At 33.4% G+C, this 22,908-nt stretch overlaps 1 long non-coding RNA gene across 1 annotated transcript; it reads right to left on the reverse strand.

The window, feature by feature from the left end:
* Window positions 1-21,080: 21,080 nt before the first annotated feature.
* Window positions 21,081-21,929, reverse strand: LOC141631891 (uncharacterized). Its single transcript, XR_012537720.1, has 3 exons — window positions 21,854-21,929; window positions 21,578-21,643; window positions 21,081-21,493 (listed from the first exon to the last, which is right to left on the reverse strand). It is a non-coding gene; the product is annotated as an uncharacterized LOC141631891 (long non-coding RNA).
* Between the last annotated feature and the right edge of the window lie 979 nt (window positions 21,930-22,908).

Here is a 22,908-nt window from a genome sequence, read left to right on the forward strand (position 1 = left end):
TGGACGCTCTATAATCGCTCGAAAAAACACTCTTTTATGTATATATATAGATTGTAAAATTTTCGTTTTTTCTTTTGATATTTTTCAATAACTCGATATTCGAAGGTAATATATACAAATATTCGGCAAATCAACGAGAACATTCGATATGTCGAAACAAACTAGTCAAAAAAAATATGTATAATATACATGAGATTATTTAATCAGGCAAGTTCAAGCCGCTCACAAGCTTCTAGAGACGAGTCTAGAGGTGGCAAATGGGTCAATCTTCTCGGGTATCGATCGGGTCTGTTTGGGTCGGGTCATTTCGGGTATGTCGTACATTTCGGGCCGGGTTGGATCGGATCATTTCAGGTTTCGGGTCAATTTCAGGTGACCTGTTGTCGGGTCACTTTCGGGTATGGGTCATTTTGAGTCGGGTCGTTTTCGGGTTAGTGATAAAACACTTTAATTAGTACTATATTGATTAAGAAATATTATTTTGCAAATTTAACTATTTATTAGGAATGGTTGTAATCAATGAAACTCTATATTGATGCATATAATATTAACATGACTTATTACTTGTCGTTTCGATTAATTTTGAATCGGATCACTTACATGGGTCGGGTCTTTTCGGGTCGGGTAATCTCGGGTCGGGTCAACATTGGGTCAATCAACATTCGGGTTGGGTATGGGTCGGCTCGGGTCAATTCGGGTTTCGGGTCATATTCGGGTCAAGCAAGTTCGGGTCATCGGGTCTGGGTCAGTCTTATCGGGTCGGGTCAGCTTCGCCAAATCTAGAGACGACCCAGCGTTAACTCAACTTGTCTCGTTTAGTTATTTCCGAGTCGAGCTTGAACTGGAGTCCTGGAGTCGAGCTCGCACTAACCAAGCTTCAAACAAGTTCTTTAAACTAGTTTCGACCGAGTTGATCTCGAATTCATAACTATCTTGTCTCATTATTACTTGTAATTAACCAAAGCAAATGGAACAATTTATTTACAAGATAATTCAATACTCCCAATAATTAGTTACCTTTGTTTGGGTGAAGAAAACTACGAACAGAGTTAAACAAAAGAATTAAACAGGTTAAGTACTTTATTGATTTCTCATTTAAAATAATTTAAGAAATTTTCTCCAAATAAAAATAATCTATATGAATTCTTGTATGTTCGGGGGTCTGAATTTTCTGTCCCATTTTCGTATTTTATCTTGTCTTTCATCATCTTTCCGTTGGCACATAAGCATTAAAAATAGAAATATATATATATTTAGATATCATAAAATGATTAGATGTTAGAAGATTAAAACGGTGGATTATTAAACGCGACGCGAAAGTGTGACAGAGGATTCAGACTCCATCCGGATGAGCCGAAATGCGGGATATTTTGGGAATTAAAATGTAGATTGCATGCATTTAAGATTGATCAAATGACACTTGCCCTCTAAACTAAATACTTGCATGGTTTTCCAACATCTAGGCGATTCTAACTTGACGCTTGCTCTTGGAATTTAACACGTCTTAATACAAGAATTCATTAAGATTTGTTTATGAATTCTACAAGTTTGCTAACTCTCTATAAATAGGTTGGTATAAGTGAATTGTAATATGCAAAAACACAAGAAAAGTAAAACATCTTACAAAACAATATACTCTTTGTGAAAATGGCAGCTTTTTCGAGACACTATTTGAACCCAAGTGCTGGTGTTCGCGCATGCCCACCTTGTCAGGTACGTAGGTCTCTCTTAAGACGTTCTCAACATAAAACGATAAAATATCAATTTTATAATTTTATAATTAAAGTTATCACCTTTAAAAAAAACTTGTGGTAATATTGTAATAGAAAATATTTACATTTTATCGTAAAATGGTCGTATATTTGTCCGTCTAATTTTAGACGAACGGAAAAGGTGCGTCTGAAACAAGAATTCGCCTTTATATTTGTCATTCTATCGGTTTTGTCTAACATCCTTGTGATCCTTGCGATGTAATCTTTTGTTCCTAGTCAATGTTATTTTCATAAATTTATTTAAAAATTCATCTCACATAATTGAATATTCATAAAGATCGAAATGACTTGAAAAGATGGAGAATTATTTTATAACGATTTTATTTATATCATCCTATGTTTGATGTTTTGAGTTTTCCATAATTTATGACAATAGGTGACTATGATTGTGAATAGTTAAATTCTAATTCTAGTATTATTGGTGGTTGATGTGTAGGAGATAAGGGACGGGGTGGACGCTCCCGTCCCAGCTGCTGGTGTTCGTGCATGCCCACCTTGTCAGGTACGTCTACATATAATAATAATAATATTTTTTTGTCTCAATTATTTGTTTATATTTTAACTTTAATTATAATCCCTTTGTTTGTTCATTTATTTACCTATTTTATATATTTAGGTGCCTTATTCATTTTTGTACCTTTCTATATCATAAATAATTTTAAGGGAAATGATAAATACAACTCACTGGCTTGTATTTAAGCATTTATTACCCTTCTATATTTGGCATTAATTTAAAAATTAGAGATTAAATTACACATAAATCAATGCAATTAATGCATATATTAACTATTTATTTCCTCCTTTAGTTGCTTAAATACAACCCAGTGGTCAAAAACTACCTAATATTTACCTCATTTTCATAAATACTACCTAAAGTTTTTAATTTTGCGAGAAACTACCTAAATTTTCTTGACTTTTGTCGGACACTACCAGATTGGAAAATCCGATCAAATTAGACAAAATTCTAACTTGAAAACATTATTTTTGGCATTGAACATACATTATTTACTGTAATTAACCACCGCCAACTGTTTTGATTAGCTCTACTAACACATTTATTTCAATTTTTTTACTACAATTTTGACTAGTTTGGCCGAGATTGTGGCTAATTTGGACAAAATTATGATTAATTTGATTGGCATTTTGACTTATTTGTCGGAATTTTAGTTAATTTGGAAAAAAAATTGTCGAATTTGCTCATTAATTTCGATTTGGTACTTTTCGACAAAAGTAAAAAATTATTAGGTATTTTTTCGCAAAATTAAAAACTTTAGGTAGTATTTATAAAAATAAGGTAAATGTTAGGTAGTTTTTGACAAAAAATCATAACCTAATTTTAATGGTGTTCTTCTTTTTCTTTAGTCTTATCAAAAGCAAATATAAACAAATGGCGAGATGGATGTAATATTATTTAAAACTTCATGTGTTCCAATTATTTGTTTAATTTTTTTTCCTTCACACTCATTTATTTACTTTTTTGCCTATTATATTATTTTTGATACATATTTTATGATTAAAACAAACAATTAAGACGAAATTATTTGTTTATGTTTATATTATTTAATTGTCGAATTTGCTCATTAATTTCGATTTGGTACTTTTCGACAAAAGTAAAAAATTATTAGGTATTTTTTCGCAAAATTAAAAACTTTAGGTAGTATTTATAAAAATAAGGTAAATGTTAGGTAGTTTTTGACAAAAAATCATAACCTAATTTTAATGGTGTTCTTCTTTTTCTTTAGTCTTATCAAAAGCAAATATAAACAAATGGCGAGATGGATGTAATATTATTTAAAACTTCATGTGTTCCAATTATTTGTTTAATTTTTTTTCCTTCACACTCATTTATTTACTTTTTTGCCTATTATATTATTTTTGATACATATTTTATGATTAAAACAAACAATTAAGACGAAATTATTTGTTTATGTTTATATTATTTAATTGTCGAATTTGCTCATTAATTTCGATTTGGTACTTTTCGACAAAAGTAAAAAATTATTAGGTATTTTTTCGCAAAATTAAAAACTTTAGGTAGTATTTATAAAAATAAGGTAAATGTTAGGTAGTTTTTGACAAAAAATCATAACCTAATTTTAATGGTGTTCTTCTTTTTCTTTAGTCTTATCAAAAGCAAATATAAACAAATGGCGAGATGGATGTAATATTATTTAAAACTTCATGTGTTCCAATTATTTGTTTAATTTTTTTTCCTTCACACTCATTTATTTACTTTTTTGCCTATTATATTATTTTTGATACATATTTTATGATTAAAACAAACAATTAAGACGAAATTATTTGTTTATGTTTATATTATTTGCGAGTATTTTAATCAAAAGTAAACTAATGATATAAATAAATGATTTGGGATGGAGTGACTAATACTTGCCATCCAATTGGTTATGTCTAACATTGTTGTGAGTCTTGCCACAAATTCTTGTCATCCAATTGGTTATGTCTAACATTGTTGTGAGTCTTGCCACACAAATAAGATTATACATCCAGATGTATATGCGTATGGTACAACTAATACAAATCAAATTGAGCTTATATGCAATTTTATCGAGCTTTTAGAAGTTTTGAGTTATATTTTAATTTCTTAGGTTTTAAAATTAAAATCTAATTGAATTTATTTCTATTATTTTAAGCTTCATTATAATATTTTGAGTTTAAAAATTATTCCGTTCTTGTCATTGTTATTTAAGCTTCATTATAATACTCTTGAGTTTAAAAATTCTTCCGTTCTATCATTGTTATTTTCATACGATTATTTAAAATTTCGTGTCACATAATTGAACAATCATAAAGATCGAAATGACTTGAAACAATAGAGAATTATTTTATAACGATCTTATGTAAATCATCCTATGTTTGATTTTTTGAGCTTTAATTTATGACAATTGGTAAATATGATTGTGAATAATAAAATTCTAATACTATTATCACTGGTGGTTGGTGTGCATGCAGGATACAAAGGACGGGGCGGATGCATCCGTCCCAGTGTAATATGCACTCGGACACTACTTAGTTAAATGTTCCGCCTTTAGGTATATCCGGTGTAGCCAAGTAGGTGATCTTGATACTATGTAGAACGGCATGGTGGTTGCACTACTTTATCGTCTTTGTGTCAATAAGTTATGTTGTTTAGTGTCTGTAAATGTTTCAAGTTTAAGTTGAACCATGTACCTTCTCAAGATCTTTAATAAAATCTAAAGGCGATTATGTTAGTTGTGTGTATGTTTTCAACTATATTTCTAGCCTCGTATGTTTTATCGCATTTTATTGAGTTCAATTCATGTCCTTTAGACTCTTGATTCATAAGTGGTTAGGACATAAAAAAGCAATATTACCATGGCAAGCTCTGTTGAATAGTGTGTTCCCACTCAACCCAAGTTCTCGTGGTCTCGACTCTAAAGCATGATAAAAGTATAAAACACTAGTAGATTAACACCCTAGAGCATTGATGCTAAACTACCTTTTAGCATTTCATAGATGCGCATGGCGCAAATGTATATGATCAGGACTATTGACGCTTTCATGCACAAGCGTAAGAATTTAGAGATTAAGCTAAGCAATTGACAAAATTGTCAAAATAAGCAACACACAACGTTTCCAAAAGCGTAAGAATTTAGAGATTGTCTAATTACCTGCTGCTAAACAACATTAAGCCCTATAATATTTTAAAAAAATCATTGATTCTTTAATGATTATAGAATGGGTTTTTCTAACGTGTGCCCTTAGGGCACACATTAATAAACCAAATAAGGAAAGATTCATAGGATATTCTCACTAGTTGATAAACTAAGTTTATAATTACATTTATCATGAGAATATGTTGTAAATCTTTCCCTATTTAGTTTATTATAGGGCTTAATGTTGTTTAGCATGTGTTTAGGCAATCTCTAAATTCTTACGCTTGTGGAAGCATTCTGTGTTGCTTATTTTAACAGTTTTGTCAATTGCTTAGCTTAATCTCTAAATTCTTACGCTCGTGAAAGCGTCAATAGTCCTGATCATATATACATCTGTGCCATGCGCATCTATGAAAACCGATGCTAAATTTAATGGTAGCTTACAATCGTCGTATAGGGTGTTATTCAACTAGTGCTTGATCATGCTTTAGAGTCGAGACCACGAGAACTTGGGTTGAGCGGGAACACACTATTTATGGTTGAAATTCGACCTGATATTTCTCAACAACTTGAGGATCGAAGGTAATTTATGCAAATATTCGACAAATCAACGAGAGCATTTGATATGTCTAAACAAACCAATCATAACAAACATTAATATAAGATCAAGATGTTATGGTCCTTTACTAGGAGACTCCAATACGGTAGCTCATGAACTTGCTAGGTTGGCACCCTGGCAAGTCGGTAGACGAGAGTGGTCAAGTAGTTTTTCTATAAACATTGTAACTTCTGCTTCAGGCGATTTAATAGTTAATTCTTAACCTCTTTTAGAGGTTTATTTCAAAAAAAAAAAAAAGATGTTATGTAGTCGATTTTATCAAATTTTTATTTATTTATTTTACAATAGGCGAAATACTTACTCCGTTCTATATATAAACTATAGACGGAGTATATTCCATTCGACAAGTCTATTACAAGTGCGAAATTTAAGTCTATTACAAGTTTGCATAATTTATTTCGCTAATCCGTCACAAAACCGCTATAGCCTATTTAATTACCCGATAAAATTCATTTGAAACCTCGTAGAAAGGTTGGCAGTTTGCGATGAGCAAGCTTAGAGCCCGAAAAGGAACGGCGACCCATTTGAATTTGGAAGAAAGGTGCGTATTGAACGCAACAGCAGCAACACATTCCCATTCCTATGAAAGGTCTTGTATGCGAGAACGGAGTCATGGTCGAGAACGACATTTGTTGATGTGCAAAACCCTCTTGTAGCCATTGTAGGCGCTTATTCATTGTCTATTTAAACAAACCATGTCAAATGGAAGAACACGCAGTTAAGTAAATAAATGATGGTCATGTCGAAATTACCTCAACTTGAGATCCCAATTGTTTCGTGTAGTCTATCGCACCTTCAATGATTGAAACTTCGTCTTTCTATCAAGATTTGGCAAACACAACAAAAACTATAGTAAGCAATGAACGATACGAATTGAAGCCTGTAAACCTGCTTGTCGAGCCATCGATTGCACGGGACAAATTAGTTGAATGTTAGAACAAAAATGCGTAGTACCAATAAGTTGCAGTTAGAGCTCGCCATAAGCACGTGCTGGGCCAGATCCTAAAATTCCAGCCCAGCCCGCCATTTTAACAAAAAAAAACGTAAGCCTCGTCTCAGGCCCTAGCCCGGGTCAAGCATATCGCAGCCCAGCCCAATCAAGCCCGTCCCGTCCCCAGGCCTGGCCCGGGCCTGAGCAGAGAGCGCGGCCCGTCCCCGACCAGCCCGAGTACAGGTCTAGTTGCAGTCATGATCTGAATTCAAATCCCGTATAACTCGCTTTATAGTTTACATAAACAATAAAGGATTATTTAATAGGAATACTCCAAATTATTAGTGTCCTTCCCAAATTACTCTAAACTTCAATTTAACTAACAATATACCCAACTATTATACCTCTTATCTTTTAATAGAACAGGTGGAAGGGCAACCTGTTTAGTCGGTTGCCTTTTTTTCCCCCTTATTTTTTTCATACTGGAGACTATGTAAACCCCTCCTCTTCTAAATTACTCTGACGCCATTAAAGCTCCTCTTAAAACTGGAGGTTCAAGTTACCATTAAGGGATCTTTACAAAGTTGGAAGCTTCGCCATTGTTGAACATACAATGAAGAGAAATAAAACATACCCACAAAGAAAAAAGGTAATAAATGAAAATACAAATAAAAATAGCAAAATATAATCAATTTGACAGCCACAATTCCACAAACCCAAGTTAGAAACATACCCAGAAAAAAAATAAAATTGGTAGATCTAAGTGAGACCATTAATAAATACTTTAAGGGATATGGAATTTTCTGAGAAAGATTAAGACTTTGAAAGAAATTGAGTGAAAAAAAAAAAGTAGGAATGAAAAAATATAAACAAATCATACCCACTACTTTCTCTTACATTCACTAAAGTTCTTCACAAATTGGTGGGGAATTTCAAGTTGGACAATCACAAATTGGTGGCCAATTCAAGTTCTTCACAAGCTGGACAAATTGTGTGGTATGCTAATGAAGACAATCATGTTTCCCACGGATTACAATCAACTATTACAGCTGACAAAGCAAGGGCTTTACTTTTTATTGGTTTGTTCAAGTTTGTTTAGTTATTTGCAGAGGTAATTGAATATGGTCCGGGTTTTGATCTGTATATCTTGTTTGGGGATCTTAATTTGGAAAAGAAGAGTTGTGGTGTTCTAATGGTGAATGTGAATGTAAATTTGGGGAAGAAGATGAAGGGTGCAGTTCATAAATGTGGGACCCGCTTTTATTACCTGCTGCTATAGGTTACTAACGAGACAATTGTGTTTAAAGAAAGAGGGTGTAATAGTTGAGTATAATGGTAGTTAAAATAGAGTTTAGAGTATTTATAGAAGCACCCTAATAGTTTGGAGTATTTTCATTAAATAACCCAACAATAAATATTAAGTTTGGACTTTGAATGGTATCATTAACGTCAATACGTCATAATGCTTCCTGAAAAAATACCGGCTGCATGCATACTAAAATATTTGCAGAAGTATTATAAGGGTAAAAAATAGGAAAACAGAGCTGAGATTAATTAACCTTTTCACAATTGGGCACAAGATCTTGTAGGACTTTAAGCTTCTTGTTGATTCGGTCTTGTCGTCTCTAGTAGTTACAAAACAAGTTCATTCAACAATAATCACTCCACTTTATTTCAAAAAATTATACTTCATCTGTCTCATCATTTATTTACCTTTTATATACTCCCTCTCATCCAAAACAAAGGTTACGTTTAACTTTTTGGCACTATTCATGATCTTTCATATTATTAGTAATGTATAAGAGAAAACATAGTCATGCGAGATCTTGTTTGATTCACGTCGCAAAACGCGACTCCGCAAGCGTCATAAAGTCAAATATAACCTTTAATTTGTATGAGAGGGAGTATATTCTTTTTCAACGAGAGTATTTTAATCAAACGTAAATAAATGATTTTTTTAGACAGATAAAACAATACAATAAAGCAAACTCGTGTATAAATATAAATTGGTTTCTGCGCATTTTTACAAATATTCACTTACTCCAACCTGCATATTTGTAAAAATGCACAGGAACAAATTTATATAATTAAATAATAAAAAGGAAAGTGAAGTGTGGTAAAGGTTGCACAAAAAACCAATATTTTTTAGTTAGAAAGGAGATTAGAAAGATTATTTTTGAATGGAGGAAATACGTGTTATTGCGATATACGAGTATATAATAAAGGCAGGTAGATAAATGGAAAGAAGGGTTACCCTCTTGGATATTATACTATGAAGCTCAGCTGAACCAGAACGCTTTATCGGTAAGCCCTACGAATAGATTAATGTCATAAAACAAATCAACAGGTTATATGCTCAAAATTCGCAAGCTATAATTATGCATTATTCGTCTCATTCGTTTGTTTACTTTTTTATTAAAGAAAAAAGAATTTTAAAGGTAAGCAAATGATCAAGTCACCAGTAAGATGATAAAGAGAAGAAGTATACTTGGGTGAGTTCCTGCTCGAAATCATGAATAGAAGTTTCCGTTAAACAATCGTCTTCGTCTGACAGATCATCGCTTAGCAGCTCGAGTTTGACCGAGATGCTAGGCTGCGATGTCATCTCCGGCAAAGTTAATATACTAGGAGATGAGTAGGGCCTTTTGGGCCGGTGTGTCGGGGAGGACCATATTTGATTCATCCTAGTGTGTGATCCAGTTTCAACGTCGTCGTGCCCGCTTTCGTCACGTAATGGAGATATATTCATCTTTTCTTCTTGGGGTTTCATGTTGATTTTAAGAGGGAAATATAGGTTTTTGAAGATATGATTGCGTTTTTTTTCTTGTGTTGCAATTGATTTATATACTTGTTGAAGTTTTGTTTTTAATTATTTGTTGCACCAATTTAATAAAAAAAACAAAAAAAATGAATATTTTAGGGATAATGATAAGTTAGCGTTCAATTTTAGCGCCACCTCCTCACAAATACCCCTAATTATTGGGGATTTCATTTATTGCATGTAATGCACGTCTTATTATTAATGGGATTTTTATTTTTTGCATAAGAGAGGGTGACGTTGAGCTTGGATGTCACCCGGTAACACTAACTCATTTTTCATATTTTTTTTGGGATCCTGAAATTCATATTGTTCTGTCTTAGATTATCTAAAGAGAGAGTGGTAATGGCGGCTATCTGAGTCACCGTTTAGCAGTTCCAGTATGCATGTCACGCACCGCAACACAATTTCTAGTTTGAATGCACCCTCTTTCTAACGGTGCACCATCTTCATGTCATGTGTGATTCCACTGTGCACAAAATTTCAGGTAAGTTCATCCACCAAACTACACTTTTTTTTCATTTCTCTGAATTCCATGCATGACTACTGCAAAATTAGTAAGTACGTACAAAGTATATTGCTGCCGTCTATGACACTTGTTTACAAATTAGATGTTGTAGATGGGTATCAAACATGTGGCCGCCTCATTTCATGTAACTACAAATATTACCGCTAAAATTTTGAATTATGACGGACATATCAATCGCAAACTTGTGACGGTTTAAATATTATTAACATGAGAAAATATGAAAAAGAAAGCAAATTAAAGTGTTTAGGAGCTAGCATTCTGTTTTGTCTTATCTACCCATGTGGATAGTATTTGGCCCATCAGAAGTTTATGACGGATATATTCATCACAAGGGACTCTTGCTGATATAACAAATGCAGTAGGTGACTTTTGAGGTTATCAAATGCGGATTTGGTTCGTGTGTATCCCGGCCTCACCCACCATAATTAAGGGTCGGGCCTATGTCCTGGCCTACCCTTGATACGCCTTCAACCCTGGCCCACCATTGAACCTACCTCGGGCCGATTCCATGTCCATCTTCACTCGGCCCGGCCAGACCGTCTCGCCCCTTTCGCGACCTGGTTTTGGATCCGCCTAGCCAAGCCCGACCTCGCATAGCTCGAATGTTTGACCAACCCTAATTGAATGCGATTTAAGTGAGAGATATCCTATTGTGAAATTAATTTACATATGTAATTAGAATAATCATTTTCCAATGCTCATGTTCAGCTAGTAATTTATTGGGGAGATGTTGATTTGTTTTTTTATGTTTTGTTTTTTTATCTAACAACTCGCACACTTAATTGCATTATAATAGTGGGGGGAAGGGAGAACCTCAGACCTATCATTCAGGATACTTCCGTCTTAACCACTAGACTAAAACGCCTTCGATATATGGGAAAGATGTTGGTGCGTTAGTGGAGTGGACCAAAAAAATTCACATATTTAACCTCGAGTACTTCAACTATTGCATATTGCATATCGTGAACCCGATCCATTAAATCTATGGCCTTTTCCTATGTGACATTAGAAAATTAGCCGTGACTTGTATCCTTCAATAAACGATCTTAGAGCATCCGCAAAAGTGGGATTTTATCTCCTCATTTGCCTTCTCGCTCTTCAAATGGGCCTCCTCATTGTTGCACCAAGCTCCCCAAATGTTGGGGTTCCTCTACTTTTAGAGGAGGTTCCCAAAAAAAAAAGTAAGAGCATCTGCAAAGGTGAGACTCCCCATATTTTCTCTTTCCTATTCTTGTTCGTCCACCTCATTTTCCACTAACTTTTCCATTTACCCTCCCCAATTTATATCTACATCTATGCAACAATGGGGTTCCCCAACAATATTGTATGTAAATTTATGTTGTTGGGGAACCTCATTATTGCAAAGATGTAACTATGAAATTGGGAGGGTAGATGAAAAAGTTAGTGGAAAATTAGGTGGACGAATGATAAAAATGAGAGATAAAATATGGGGTAAGAGCATCCGCAAAGGTGGAAATCGAGCTCCCCATATACACTCTCTTTTTTCATATGGGGCTCTCATTGTTGCATCAAGCTCCCCAACATTTGAGGTTCCACGGTTTTTAGGGGAGGCCCCCCCAAAAAAAAAGTAAGGCAATTTGTGTTATTTTTGGGGAGGTTCCCAAATTTTTGTGTGTGAATTGGGGAACCCTATTGTTGCATAGATGTAATTATAAAATGGGAAGGGTAAATGAAAAAGTTATTGAAAATGAGGTGGACGAATAAGAAAATGAAAGAGAAAATATGGAAAGCCTCACCTTTACGGATGCTCTTAGAATACCAGGGGCCAAACATTTTAGCCACAATCATATAAGGTCAAATAAGTGAGTTTTAGTGGCCCTGTTGTGGTTGAAAACTATAGACTTCGGCTCTTTAAAATCATGAGGGGTTATGAGGGGTAATATTTATAATTTTGGTTCAAATTTGTCAGCGTCATATATTGTGACTTTCTATACAGTTTACACACACAAAAAAAAAAATATTAGTTGGCTACCCCAAGAAAAAAAATCAGTGTTGATTTAAATATTTTGATAATTTGACACGACTAAATGTGATAACATTGGCTTATTATGAAAAGAAGAGCTAGCATCTAGTGAGTGTTAAGAGATGGATAAACAAAGTCGTAACCAACTGATAGATACGTCCTTCCTAAGTCGATCAGTGCATAAAGGTGACCAGCTTCATGACACATAAGAAGACAAGAACACGATACGCTTATATGTCATAAGAGTGTATAAATGTATAATAGACTTTTAAAAAAGTTGGCTTTACAAAGGAAAAAGGTCAATGATGCTGATTTAAATAATAAAACTTTGAAAATCCCTACGAGTAAATTTAACTCCAGATGCATTATAAAATACAATTGGTCTCCCTTGTGACGGATCACCATTTGTGGCGGTTATTTTGTGAGTTAAAATGGTAACAAAATGGGTTAGTGGAGAAAGGGGACCACATGAATAGTGTTGCAGAGAGAGAAAAAGTGGGTACTTTGTGAGGTAAAATGATATCCGTCACTCCAGAGTGACGGATATTGTTGGTTACAAATGAGATTTTGTGTATAAAATATACAAAAGCTGATAGTTAATTAGTATGAGCAATTTTATGAGTTAATAAATTTAATACCGAGTATATGAAGTTGAAATGTTTTTCTTCATACTATGATTGAGAAGTACTTCCTCCATTCAACTCCACTCTAACTATTTCATTTTTGTACACTATTCACAATTGTGTATTCAATTTCGAATTTCTCTTAATACGTAAGTGGAAATATATTCATGTGAGATCTTATTTTATTTGTCTTTACGAATACATTAAAAATATCTAACTTTTATAATTTTTGAAAATACGTAGCTAACGATATTTAGCGCGGAAAACACGCGTTGCCAAACGTGAAGAAGGAAAGTGGTAGAGTGGAGTTGAATGGAGGAAGTATAAATTGGGCCCATTCACCAAATAGTTTGTTTAGAAACTTAGAATGGGTATTAAATCTGTCACAAATTCTCATTATAGACGGACACTATCCGTCTATACGTATAGACGGATACCATTTCCTCTCACAAAATACCCATTTGCCATAAAGTGGGAAGCACATGGGTGCCCCACCTTGTCCCCCCTACCCATTTTATTAGAAGTCTTTACCCGTCTGTTCGCCCCACCCGTCTATACCAAGACCTATTGTAAATCTGTAATTGAGACGCTTTAAATGTTTTTCTTCATACTATGATATTATTATTCAGGTAAGTTCAAGCCGCTCGCGAGCTTCTCGAGATGACCCAACGTTAATTAAACTCTTCTCGTTTAGCTATTTCCAAGTTGAGCTCGCACTAGCGAAGCTTTAAACGTGTTTTAATGGATCGGAGTTGAGCTCAAGTATTCGCAAGGCGCAAGCTATCTTATCTCATTATTACTTGTAACCAAAACAGATGGAACAATTTTCTTTTAGAAGATAATTCATTTCTCCGAACGATTATTTACTTTTGTTTGGGTTAAGAAGACTACGAACAAATTAAAGGTCGTAAACAAAAGAATTAAACAGGTTAAGTAGTTCCTTACTACTTAACACTAATTTTTTTAAACATATTGATTTCCCATTTAAATTTTTAAATATTTTTTCACAATAAAAATAATCTATAAGAATTTTTTTTTTTTTTTGTTTGCACAAATCCGGATGATCCGAAGTAGGATATAAAAAAATGGTAGATTGCTTGCATTAAGATTGATCAAACGACACTTGCCCTCAAAACTAAACACTTGCATGCATTTCCAACATCTAGGCGATTATCACTTGACGCTTGCTCTTGTAATTAAACACGTCTTAATACAAGAATTCTATTAAGATTTGTTTATGAATTCTACAAGCTTTCGAACCCTCTATAAATAGGGTGATATTAGTGAAATGTGGTATATAAAAAGTTAATTAAAAACACTACAAAAGTAAAACATTTTACAAAACAATAGTATACTCTTTGTGAATATGGCAGCTTTTTCAACACTCCACTGTTTGAACCCAAGTGCTGGTGTTCGCGCATGCCCACCTTGTCAGGTACATATGTCTCCCTTGAGACGGTTTCAACATAAAACGAGAAAATATTAATTTTATAACGGAAAATATTTAAATTTTATCGTAAAAAACTTATGGTAATATTGTAACGGAAAATATATAAATTTTATCGTAAAATTTTGTATATTTGTCCGTCTTATTTTAGACGGAAAATGGGCGTTTGAAACAAGAATTTGCCTTGAGTTTTCCATAATTTATGACAATAGGACAATAGGTGAATATGATTGTGAATAATTAAATTTTAATTCTAGTATTATTGATGGTTGATGTGTAGGAGATAAGGGACGGGGTGGATGCTCCCGTCCCAACCGCTGGTGTTCGTGCATGCCCACCTTCTCAGGTACGTGTACATATAGTAATAATACTCCTCTGTTTCAATTATTTGTTTACGTTTTTACCTTTAACTAGTTTTGTGACCCGTGAAAATCACGGGTACCTTTAGAATTTATTGCTAGTGATTTCATACTAATTCTAATGTAAAATAAACTAACCCAAAAGATGTTTACACATTTAAGTAACAATTTGTTGTGCAATATTTGTACCATCGCGTTTGTCTACATCCGACGTACCAACAATTTATATCTGTACTCTCTAATGTAAACCAACAGTAAAAAAAAATACTCTACATGAATTACGTCTCAAAAGTTCCAATTCTCTCCATGTCCTGGGCAATTTGGATATGTACTTTGTCACATTTTTTGAAAAACATAACCAGCCATAAAATCAGATGATACAATATTTAAAATAGAATCTCGTCACATATTCACTCAAACTATGCTGTATGACTTTCTTCTTCAAGAAATTTATAAAGTTCAAAGAGTAAGACTCCAAGGTCACAACTTCCAAACCCATTTGCTCTGCAGCTCTAGCTTCCACAACACTCGACTCTCAAGCCTGACTTGGAGAACAACCGCACGAACTCACCTCACCCTCACCACCACGGACCACCACTCATATCCCATTCTCTCTCTAGGGCAACACTGCCCCGTCGACATTAACTTTCCATCTTCCAACCTCCGGCCGCATCCATCTCTTAGTAAGAGTTTAGATAATAATATTATTTTTTGTACAAACCAAAAATATAATATGAGAAGATAAATCAGCAGGGATTTGTCAACTTCGCCATAATTTACAACTTATAAAAAATACAAATGGTCTTCTAACTTGTAAAATCTAACCACCAAATTTCGCAATAAAATTAATCCTCCTATTTTATTCGGCTGAATTAGTTGATCCTGCAATTTCAGTTGTATTTAATTGGGCTTCCCATGGCTGCTTTGCTGTATTATTGTAGGAAATAGTTGAGCATAAGTTTTTTTCAATAGTATTGAATATCCATGCAATAATAATCACATTCATCACGGCCTATTAGGATTCGAGATTGACAGCAAAATGGAAAGAAAGGAATCGTCAAAGCAAAGTGAAACAACGAACTATATTAAACTAAGTTGCACTATACTCCCTACTCGCTCCATGTTCAATAATAATAATATGAGATTGTCAATGGCTACCAATCAGTCCACAGAGGCAATTGAACAACAGCGAAATAGAGTGTCTCTACTCAATCACATACCTTCACCCCATCATATTATCATTTGACCAAAAATGCAATTATCATATATAAGTGCCACACATAATTGCATGTCCTCTTGCTAAATGGGTTTGTATTGGTGGGTTGATGATCCACTCTTTGCTACTTACGTTCTACGAGTATATAAATGTACGACAACTCCTCTAACTATGTCATTCACTTAATCCCTTCCAAATCCTCGTTAATTGGTATAGGAACATAAGTCTTTATTATATGACTTTTTTTTTTTTCAAAACCAACCCCCCGGGAAGACAGAATTTATGAAATAGGAGATAGGAGGTAGGACATCAAGAAGAAGATATTAGAACATATTGTTATATTAGGATAGAATTATAAAAACACAAAAGCTTCCTTATACTTCCTCTATCCCGGTCATTTGTTTACCCTTTTTCATTTAGGGTGTCCAAGTCGATTGTTACCTTTCTTTTTTGAGAATGTATTTGATGAGCAAATTGATCCTATGCATTCAATTTGGTCCATTTGTCATCTAATAATTTGCTTCCTCCTCTCTTAGTTATCTTTGTACCAAAATGAAAAGTAAACAAAAGCAAACATGCATTACTAAGGCGGTAAGGCTATGAGTAAGAAATAAAGAATAAAGCGTTTAGGTTACCATATTGAAAAATACCGATTTGATAAGAACCAAAGAGTCTCAATTGCTTGAAAACTGCTTGAAAAAGGATTTATGATTCTAACAACCTGCAATTACATAAAAATAAGTTGTCAGGGAGGGATTAATAGAACAAATTATGAATTATTGTAATTAAGTTGTCAGGGAGGGATTAATAGAACAAATTATGAATTATGAATAATAAGAATAGCGCAAAAAGTTGTTATGACTTTTTAATGTCGTCTTATATATATAAATGGTTGCTAAGGAGTAAGGAGTATATGAAGTGCCATAGCCGTTAGCGGAGAAATTCCCACCGTAAAGGAGATAGATGAAGAGAGGAAGAAAAATAGCCATGAAGACTTAAATGAAAGATGTACAACTTGATAATATGAACGGTTGTTTTGTCTTTATGATTAGTAAATAATACTCATAAATCAAATCAAAAGACCGTTTAGTAGTCCATTTGCTTAATACTCCGTAGCTCTTCTAAGTATTTTGCAGCATGACACGTCACAAATTTCATCATCAATACTTGTTGAAATTGATAAAAAGTTGATGTGCTGGCAATTTTATTGCAAACGTGTCATTTGTAAAGCAAATGTGGCATAACATTAATCAGACGTGGCTTTTTACAATCACACGTGACTTTATTGACGTGGACTTTATGAGCCATTTTAGTTTAGGCTTTTAATAGTATTTTATAGATTATAATCCCTTTGTTTCGTTCATTTATTTACCTATTTCATATTTCACAAAATCTCATTGAAGACGGCACGTATCCGTCACTTTGGAGTGACGGATACCATTTCCTCTCACAAATGACCCAAATAGAGGAGAGAGGGATGCACATGGGGGTGCCCCAACCTTGTCCCCCCTATCCGTTTTGTGAGTGGTATTATCCGTCACTTGCTCCGACCCGTCTTCAGCAAGACTCTTTGTTCATATTTAGGTGTCTTATTCATTTTTGTACCTTTCTATATCGGGAATAATTTTAATGGTGCTCTCCTCTTTTCCCAGTCTTGCCAAAAGCAAAGATAAATAAATGGCGAGACGGATGGAATATTATTTAAAACTTCATGTGTTCCAATTATTTGTTTAATTTTTTTCCTTCACTCATTTATTTACTTTTTTGCCTATTATATTATTTGTGACACTTTTATTTTAATCAAAGTAAAACAAACAATTAAGACGAAATTATTTGTTTACGTTTATATTGTTTGCTAGTATTTTAATCAGAAGTAAACGAATGATGTAAATAAATGATTGGGATGGAGTGACTAATATTTGTCATCCACACAAATAAGATTGTATATTCAGATGTATATGCGTATAGTACAATCAATACAAATCAAATTGAACTTATATGCAATTTTATCGAGCTTTTAGAATTTCTGAGTTATATTTTAATTTCTTAGGTGTCAAAATTAAAATCAAATTGAGTTTATTTCTATTATTTTTGAACTTCATTATAATATTTTGAGTTTCAAAATTCTTCCGTTGTAGTCATTGTTATTTTCATACGTTTATTTAAAATTTCGTGTCACATAATTGAACAATCATAAAGATCGAAATGACTCGAAAAGATGGAGAATTATTTTATAACAATCTTATGAATATCATCCTATTTTTTGAGCTTTAATTTATGACAATTGGTAAAAATGATTGTGAATAACAAAATTCTAATACTATTATCATTGGTGGTTGGTGTGCATGCAGGATACAAGGGACGGGACGGATGCTTCCGTCCCAGTGTAATGTGCACTCGGACACTTAGTTAAATGTTCCGCCTTTAGGTATATCCGGTGTAGCCAAGTAGGTGATCTTGATACTATGTCGGAGGGCATGGTGGTTGCTCTACTTTATCGTCTTTGTGTCATAAGTTATGTTGTTTAGTGTCTGTAAATGTTTTGAAGTTTTAAGTTGAACCATGTACCTTGTCAAGATCTTTAATAAAATCTAAAGGCGGTTATGTTCGTCGTGTGTATGTTTTCAACTATATTTCTTGCCTCGTCTGTTTTATCGCATTTTATTGAGTTCAATTCATGTCCTTTAGACTCTTAATTTATAAGTTGTTAGGACTCTAAAGCATGATCAAGCACGCACTACTAGAATAACACCCTATAGTATCGGTTGCAAACTACGGAGTAACTTTTAGCATCGTTTTTCACGGATGCGCATGGCGCAGATGTATATGATCAGGATCAGGACCATTGACGCTTCCACAAGCCTAAGAATTTAGAGATTAAACCAAGCTATCGTCCCTATCGACAAAATTGTCAAAAGAAGCAAACACAGAATGCTTCCACAAGCCTAAGAATTTAGAGATCGTCTAAAAGTAAAAAAAAAAAAAATTGAACACCGGCTAAACAACATGAAGATCAGATCTTGACACATCATAGTTGAAATAATAAAAATGGTAATATTATATCTTAAAGTGCTAATGTCTCATCAAGGGAAGTAATGAGACACCTGCTCTGCTGTAATATTTTTTTTTTTAAAAAGCATTGATTCTTTCATGATTATAAAATATTACGTCAAAATGTCACACCAAAAAATACAATCATAATAAGGCTTCTATTGAAACATCAATACGAAGTATCTAAAGTGTTAAACACAATATGCATGAATAATTATCAATATACACTACGACGATATCACTATGTTGTGATAACAAGAGCTTTTATAAATTATAATAGCGACAAACCATTTTATAATTGGCGGTCATTAGAATATAAGTTGGCATTATCAAAATATATTTAAAGATTAAATATCTGTGAGTTTACATTTGGATTTTATTGATAATGACAGCAATATTAGCCCTGTCAAAATATGACAACCTGACCTGAAACTTGACCCGGCTTTTTTTTCAAAGGCTAAGACTCGAAAATCTTGACGCGTGACCCGATGGACTTGAACTTTAAATGAACTGTTAATTTATGGTTGAAATTCGACCCGATATTTTTCAACAACTCGAGAATCGAAGGTAATATATACAAATATTCGACGAGAGCATTGGATTGATATGTTGAAACAAACCAACCATAATAAACATTTTTATATAATATAAGATCAAGATAATATTATCTGATCACGCAAGTTCTAGCTGCTCAGGAGCCGAGCCAACGGTAACTCAACTGGACTCGCTTAGTCGTTTAGTACCTGAGCCGACCTGGAATTCGAGTCAATCTCGCACTAACCAAACTTTAAACGAGTTAAACAGATTAAGTAGTTACTTACGTTTCAAACGACATTAACACCAAAGGTAAAATAAAATAGTTAATAAACAGGTTACGTAGTTTCTTACATTTCAAAGGAGAAAAGGGATTACGCATTTGAGGTAGTTTTTGAGCATATACACATTTTTTTCTGAGCATATAACCATTTATAAATATAGTTTTGAGCAATATAATATTTTTTGTGTGTAATATTTTAGTAAATGTGCTCAAAAACTTTATACTAAAGTAAAACTCAAAAACTTTATACTAAAGTAAAACTCAAAACTTTAAAATAAAACTTAGAAAATAAACAATAATAGGTATTATCTCAGATGTATAGTCTATGAACTGATTTCAAAGGACATTAACAATTTAACACACATATTTTTTTTTTAATAATAATATTAATTCCCATTTAAATTTTTAAATTAATCTTGTCTTAAACTAAAAACACAGTATAATGCTCCGTTTGGTCAAGGTATTTCATATACCTGATTTGGTCAAAATTATTTGACCAAAATTTCAGGTACCTTAATTTTTTGTACGCGTTTGACAAGTAGCATATTTAACCAAATAAGCTACCTGAAATGAAATGCTACCTACAGTAGCATTTGAGATTTCAGTTACCTGATTTGTTTTGACTTTACGTTTTTATCCCTTAAGTTTATACTATTAAATAATTATTATATCGTTTTATGTTATTTCATCAAAATCAGTTATCTTTTCAGTTAGTTTGCCAAACATATTTTTATTTAATTAGCTAGCTAATCAGTTCTTAATTCAGTTACCTTTTTAAATTTCAGTTTTCAGCAACTTTTCAGGTTTCAGCTACCTTTTCAGTTAGTTTACCAAACAGAACCTAATTTTTTTTTTTTTGGGTGATGGAGGATTCACAACGCTATTTTTAGTGTAAGAATTCTTGCTGGGCACATATCCGGATGAGCGGAAGTGGGATATTTTATTAGGATATAAAAAAGAGTAGATTGCATGCATTTGAGATTGATTATATGACACTCGCTCTCTTAATTAATTATAGATGCTTGCATGCATTTCCTTTCCAATATCTAGGGGATTCTAACTTGACGCTTGCTCTTTGAAGTTAGCACGTATCTTAATTGTTGAATTTCTAAGTAAATGTAATTTGGAGAGAAAAGGGAGAAGTTTTTTCATATAACTTGAATTGCTCAAATAATAAACATAATAAGTTGGCTTTTTTTTTTTTTTGAAGGAATAATAAGTTGGCTTTTAAATAGCCTTATAATATAATACAAAGTAACAAAGTGATACTCATGGACTACATTATCCAAATTATTAGGAACCATAACTTAATTATAGGAAATTAACTTAGACTAAATTGGAGCATAATCCATTATTCGACAAGTCTATTTGGCCCGATAATACAACAAATTAAAGTGCAAAAGTTGATTCCTTGAAATTTGCAGAATTTATTCCGCTAATCCGTCACAAAACCGCTAAAATTCATTTGAAACCTCGTAGAAAGGTTGGCAGTTTGTTACGAGCAAGCTTAGAGCCCGAAAAGGAGCGGCGACCCATTTGAATTTGGAAGAAAGGTGCGTATGGAACGCAACAGCAGTAACACATTTCCATTCCTAAGAAAGGTCTTGTATGCGAGAACGGAGTCATTGTCGAGAACGGAGTTTGTTGATGTGCAAAACCCTGTTGTAGCCGTTGTAGGCGCTTCTCCGTTGTCTATTTAAACAAATTACGATGTCAAATGGAAGAACACGCGCAGTTAATTAAGTAAATGATCATGGTCATGTCTAAATTAATTACCTCAACTTGAGACCTCAATTGTTTCATGTAGTTTATTGCATTTTCAATGATTGAAACTTCGTCTTTCTATCAAGATTTGGCAAACACAACAAAAACTATAGTAAGCAATGAACGATACGAAGCCTACAAAAATACGTACAACAAAAATAAGTTGCAGTCATGACCTTAATTCAAATCCCGGCCTTATGACGCGCTTTATAGTTTACATAAACAATAAATATTTGCACAAGTATTATAAGGGAAAAAAAAGGGAAAACAGAGCTGAGATTAATTAACCTTTTCACAATTGGGCACAAGATCTTGTAGGACTTTAATCTTCTTCTTGATTCGGTCTTGTCGTCTCTGGTAGTTACAAAACAAGTTCATTCAACAATAATTTATACTTCATCTGTCTCATCATTTATTTACCTTTTATATACGAGTATATTCTTTTTAACGAGAGTATTTTAATCAAACGTAAATAAATGATTTTTTTTTAGACAAATGAAACAGTATAATAAAGCAAACTCGTGTATAAATATAGATTGGTTTCCGCGCATTTTTACAAATATTCACTTACTCAGATCCAGCCAGAATATTTGTAAAAATGCAGAGGAACAAATTTATATAATTAAATAATAAAAAGGAGAGTAAAGTGTGGTAAAGTTTGCACAAAAAAACCAATATTTTTTAGTTAGAAAGGAGATTTGGAAGATTATTGCGAGAGGAAATTAAGAAGATTATTTTTGGATGGAGGAAGTACGTGTTATTGCGATACACGAGTAGATAATAAAAACAAGTAGATAAATGGAAAGAAGGGTTACCCACTTCCCTCTTGGATATTATACTATGAAGCTCAGCTGAACGGGAACGCTTTATCGGTAAGCCCTACTTATAGATTAATCTCATAAAACAAATCAACAGGTTATATGTTCAACTTTTTTTTTATTTTTTTTTAAAGGTAAACAAATGATCGAGTCATCACTAAGATGATAAAGAGATGAAGTATACTTGAGTGAGTTCCTGCTCGAAATCATGAATAGAAGTTCCCGTTAAACAATCATCTTCGTCTTCGTCTGACAGATCATCGCTTAGCAGCTCGAGTTTGACCGAGTTGCTAGGCATACTAGGAGATGAGTTGCGCCTTTTGGGCCGGTGTGTCGGGGAGGACAATATTTGATTCATCCTAGTATGTGATCCAGTTTCGACGTCGTCGTGCCCACTTTCATCATGTAACGGAGATATATCCCTCTTTTCTTCTTTGGGTTTCATGTTGATTTTAAGAGGGAAACATAGGTTTTTGAAGAAATGATTGCGATGTTTTTCTTGTTTTGCAATTGATTTATATACTT

Source organism: Silene latifolia, chromosome 2, assembly GCF_048544455.1.
Source record: "Silene latifolia isolate original U9 population chromosome 2, ASM4854445v1, whole genome shotgun sequence".
Taxonomy (NCBI): domain Eukaryota; kingdom Viridiplantae; phylum Streptophyta; class Magnoliopsida; order Caryophyllales; family Caryophyllaceae; genus Silene; species Silene latifolia.